The sequence below is a fragment of the Ranitomeya imitator genome, chromosome 6 (assembly GCF_032444005.1).
Source record: "Ranitomeya imitator isolate aRanImi1 chromosome 6, aRanImi1.pri, whole genome shotgun sequence".
NCBI lineage: Eukaryota > Metazoa > Chordata > Amphibia > Anura > Dendrobatidae > Ranitomeya > Ranitomeya imitator.
The window spans coordinates 327,192,779-327,198,261 of record NC_091287.1 but is presented as its reverse complement, the minus strand read 5'-3'; the positions used below and the strand labels follow the sequence as shown (position 1 = coordinate 327,198,261).

The following is a 5,483-nucleotide window of genomic DNA, read 5'->3' as shown; positions in this document are numbered from 1 at the left end:
TGTGTGTGTGTATGCATGAGTGTGTGTGTGTGTATGCATGAGTGTGTGTGTGTATGCATGAGTGTATGTATGAGAGTGCGTGTATGTATGAGTGTGCGTGTGTGTATGTATGAGTGTGCGTGTGCGTGTATGTATGAGTGTGCGTGTGCGTGTATGTATGAGTGTGCGTGTGTATGTATGAGTGTGCGTGTGTGTGTGTGTGTGTATGTATGAGTGCGTGAGCGCGCGTAGGCATGAGCGCGCGTAGGCATGAGCGCGCGTAGGCATGAGCGCGCGTAGGCATGAGCGCGTGCGTAGGCATGAGCGCGCGCGTAGGCATGAGCGCGCGCGTAGGCATGAGCGCGCGTATGCATGTATGAGTGTGTGTATGTATGTATGAGTGTGTGTATGTATGTATGTATGTATGAGTGTGTGTATGTATGAGTGTGTGTGTGTATGAGTGTGTGTGTATGTATGTATGTATGTATGTATGTATGTATGTGTGTATGTATGAGTGTGTGTATGTATGTATCAATGTAAGTGTAGTATAATGTGACTAGACAACCATGCCTATGTGTGCACCATGTATTGTATATACAAACAGGTGTTTGTGCACACACATATCATATACACCTCGCTCTCTATTTCTACGCACACTTGTGTCAGCACGTACACACAATATACGGTTCACACATGTATACACATGTTGCCTTGTCACATTATGTGCAATGGACTCATTAAAGTTGTATATCACCTGGCTCCAGGAAGAGAAAGTGTTGTGACAACACGTATGAGAGGAGGGTGGTGCAGCAGTACATGACGGTGATGTACCAGCCTCAGTGGTGCCAGCCTGTGAGACAATCCACTGCACACAGATGCATATAAGAACAGCCGTCACGTATCACACTGTCAGTCTGTACAGTCCGTGCTGCCTGCGTGCGGTGACAGTTCTGCCAGACACATCTGCAGGCTACCTGCTTACCTCAGAAGGCAGACACAGGAGCCCGGGCACCGTCTACAGCCGCCTTCCCCGCTCTCCACCTTCCAGGCAGGCGGTGTGGCCGCCGCCGCCGCCGCTGTGGCACTGAGGTGATCCCGCCCTCCGTGCTGTGTTCGCCGGGGAGCGCTGCTCGTATGTACAGGAAGCCTGTGCGCGCCACTTCCTACTTCCCATCTGGGCTCCTCTGCAGCTGCAGGTGATTACATCAACCCTCTGCGCTGCCCAGGTCGTCAGTGTCCGCCCTCCGTGCAGCACGGCTGGGAGGTCGCCCTGTGCTCTGCCTGTACCTGAGGTAACTCCTCTGCACGAGCTGTAGCCCCACACAACCCTCCTGATGTATGGAGCTGAATATGCCACCCGCAGGGCCACATTCATTATTGTTTTGTTGGTATTTTTTGTATGTTGTTTTTTTTTTGCACCATATTCATATTTCCATTTGTGCTTGTTTTGAAAACTAGTTTGTGTGTTCACCTGAAAAGGTTTGCCGTTGTGAGCAGAGGTTATTGTTTTCAAAAAGCCAGAAAAATGGACACAAATGTACCCCCGTCTCCTCGGTACTATTTTATGGACACCAGATATTTGGACACAAGTTTGAGATACGTACCTCACACCTCCGTTTCCAAGACTTCTCTCGTGCTGCGCCAACTCTCTGGAATGCACTTCCCCAGCCGATCAGACTGATACCTAGCCCCGACCTATTCAAGCGCGCTCTAAAAACCCATCTCTTCAAACAAGCCTGCCACATCAACTACTCAGTAAACTAACTTTGTCCTGTTCCCGCCTTCCAAATATTATCTGCATGTGAATCTGCACCCTACTATTCATCTGTGTCCACACCCTCCATGCACACGATAACTGCACACGGGCTGATGACTGGATCATGCAGCTTTGTATCAGTCCGTGACAGGGAATGCGATTACAGCCCCTGAACCCGGTGCCGCCCCTTGGCTGGAACCTGAATGCTGCCAGGGGGGATAAAGTTCATTCTCTCTCAGTAGCAAGGCAACTGTGGACGCCAGGCAACTTCACAACGCAGTTAACCTGAAGATTAACCCCCATATCTTCAACTTAATATCTGAGCCCACAACCTGCCTGGACTTGCATACTACTGAAGTTGGAGCGTTATAGATCGACTACGCCTAATATATCGCATGCGGAATTGGCATGCGTATTCCCGCGAAACAATAGCGTTTTCCAAGCGATGTGTAGCAACGCTTGGAATACTGATTGACAGGTTAGTCACACTTGTCAAACAGTGTTTGACAAGTGTGACCAACTTTTTACTATTAATGCTGCCTGTGCGGCATCAATAGTAAAAGATCGAATGTTAACCCCTTTACCCCCAAGGGTGGTTTGCACGTTAATGACCGGGCCAATTTTTACAATTCTGACCACTGTCCCTTTGTGAGGTTATAACTCTGGAACGCTTCAACGGATACCAGTGATTCTGACATTGTTTTCTCGTGACATATTGTACTTCATGACAATGGTAAAAATTCTTTGATAGTACCTGCATTTATTTGTGAAAAAAACGGAAATTTGGCGAAAATTATGAAAATTTCGCAATTTTCCAAATTTGAATTTTTATGCAATTAAATCACAGAGATATGTCACAGAAAATACTTAATAAGTAACATTTCCCACATCTTTACTTTACATCAGCACAATTTTGGAACCAAAATTTTTTTTCATTAGGGAGTTATAAGGGTTAAAAGTTGACCAGCAATTTCTCGTTTCTACAACACCATTTTATTTTAGGGACCACATCTCATTTGAAGTCATTTTGAGGGGTCTATATGATAGAAAATACCCAAATGTGACACCATTCTAAAAACTACACCCCTCAAGGTGCTCAAAACCATATTCAAAAAGTTTATTAACCCTTCTGGGGCTTCACAGGAATTTTTTGAATGTTTAAATAAAAATGAACATTTAAATTTTTTTCACAAAAAATTTAATTCAGCTCCAATTTGTTTAATTTTACCAAGGGTAACAGGAGAAAATAGACCCCAAACATTGTTGTACAATGTGTCCTGAGCACGACAATACCCCACATGTGGGGGTAAACCACAGTTTGGGCGCATGGCAGAGCTCGGAAGCGAAGGAGCGCCATTTGACTTTTCAATGCAAAATTGACTGGAATTGAGATGGGACGCCATGTTTCGTTTGGAGAGCCCCTGATGTGCCTAAACATTGAAACCCCCCACAAGTGACACCATTTTGGAAAGTAGACCCCTTAAGGAACTTATCTAGATGTGTGGTGAGCACTTTGACCCACCAAGTGCTTCACAGAAGTTTATAATGTAGAACCGTAAAAATAAAAAAATCATATTTTTTTCACAAAAATTAACTTTCCGCCCCCAATTTTTTATTTTCCCAAGGGTAAGAGAAGAAATTGGACCCCGAAAGTTGTTATACAATTTGTCCTGAGTACGCTGATACCCCATATGTGGGGGTAAACCACTGTTTGGGCGGATGGGAGAGCTCGGAAGGGAAGGAGCGCCGTTTGACTTTTCAATGCAAAATTGACAGGAATTGAGATGGGACGCCATGTTGCGTTTGGAGAGCCACTGATGTGCCTAAACATTGAAACCCCCCACAAGTGACACCATTTTGGAAAGTAGACCCCCTAAGGAACTTATCTAGATGTGTGGTGAGCACTTTGACCCACCAAGTGCTTCACAGAAGTTTATAATGCAGAGCCGTAAAAATAAAACAAAAAATGTTTCCCACAAAAATTTTTTTTTTAGCCCCCAGTTTATTATTTTCCCGAGGGTAATAGGAGAAAGTGGACCCCAAAATTTGTTACCCAATTTGTCCTGAGTGCGATGATGCACCATATGTGGGGGGAACCACTGTTTGGGCGCATGGGAGGGTTCGGAAGGGAAGGAGTGCCATTTGAATGCAGACTTAGATGGAATGGTCTGCAGGTGTCACATTGCGTTTGCAGAGCCCCTAATGTACCTAAACAGTAGAAACCCCCCACAAGTGACACCATTTTGGAAACTAGACCCCCTAATGAACTCATCTAGATGTGTCGTGAGAGTTTTGAACCCCCAAGTGTTTCACTACAGTTTGTAACGCAGAGCCGTGAAAATTGAAAAAAAAAATCTTTCCCCCAAAAATTATTTTTTAGCCCCCAGTTTTGTATTTTCCCGGGGGTAAGAGGAGAAATTTGACCCCAAAAGTTGTTGTCCAATTTGTCCTGAGTACGCTGATACCCCATATGTTGGGGGGAACCACCGTTTGGGCGCATGGGAGGGCTCGGAAGGGAAGGAGTGCCATTTGGAATGCAGACTTAGATGGAATGGTCTGCAGGCGTCACATTGCGTTTGCAGAACCCCTAATGTACCTAAACAGTAGAAACCCCCCACAAGTGACCCCATATTGGAAACTAGACCCCCATGGAACTTATCTAGATGTGTTGTGAGAACTTTGAACCCCCAAGTGTTTCACTACAGTTTATAACGCAGAGCCGTGAAAATAAAAAATCTTTTTTTTTCCCACAAAAATTATTTTTTAGCCCCCAGTTTTGTATTTTCCCAAGGGTAACAGGAGAAATTGGACCCCAAAAGTTGTTGTCCTATTTGTCCTGAGTACGCTGATACCCCATATGTTGGGGTAAACCCCTGTTTGGGCACACGGGAGAGCTCGGAAGGGAAGGAGCACTGTTTTACTTTTTCAACGCAGAATTGGCTGGAATTGAGATCGGACGCCATGTCGCGTTTGGAGAGACCCTGATGTGCCTAAACAGTGGAAACCCCCCAATTATAACTGAAACCCTAATCCAAACACACCTTTAACCCTAATCCCAACAGTAACCCTAACCACACCTCTAACCCTGACACACACCTAACCCTAATCCCAACCCTATTCCCAACTGTAAATGTAATCTAAACCCTAACCGTAACTTTAGCCCCAACCCTAACTGTAGCCTTAACCCTAGCCCCAACCCTAACTTTAGCCCCAACCCAAACTGTAGCCCTAACCCTAGCCCTAACCATAGCCCTAACCCTAACTTTAGCCCCAACCCTAACCATAGCCCTAACCATAGCCCTAACCATATTAAACTATATTAAAAAAAAAAAAAAAAAAAAAAAAAAAAAAATTAATTAACTGGTTCATGCAGCTTTACATGAACACCCAAGCCTTACACTATGGCTGGTCCGAATAACTATAGCAATTGTTACCATCCACCTCTCGTGTCTCCCCTTTTCCTCATAGTTTGTAAGCTTACGAGCAGGGCCCTCACTCCTCTTGGTATCTGTTTTGAACTGTATTTCTGTTATGCTGTAATGTCTATTGTATGTACAAGTCCCCTCTATAATTTGTAAAGCGCTGCGGAATATGTTGGCGCTATATAAATAAAAATTATTATTATTATTATTATTATTATTATTAACCATAGCCCTAACCCTAGCCCTAACCCTAGCCCTAGCCCAAACCCTAACCCTAGCCCTAATGGAAAAATGGAAATAAATACATTTTTTTAATTTTTCCCTAA

At 44.5% G+C, this 5,483-nt stretch overlaps 1 protein-coding gene across 2 annotated transcripts in view; it reads right to left on the bottom strand.

The window, feature by feature from the left end:
* The window catches only part of RNF144B (ring finger protein 144B), a 135,984-nt gene extending 134,698 nt beyond the window's left edge, over nucleotides 1–1,286 (bottom strand). The window contains exon 1 of one of the 2 annotated variants that reach the window (XM_069730850.1): nucleotides 962–1,286. The gene's annotated coding sequence lies outside the window, so the exon portion shown is untranslated. The remainder of the gene's footprint in view (nucleotides 1–961) is intronic. The other variant, XM_069730851.1, reaches the window with a different exon arrangement.
* Between the last annotated feature and the right edge of the window lie 4,197 nt (nucleotides 1,287–5,483).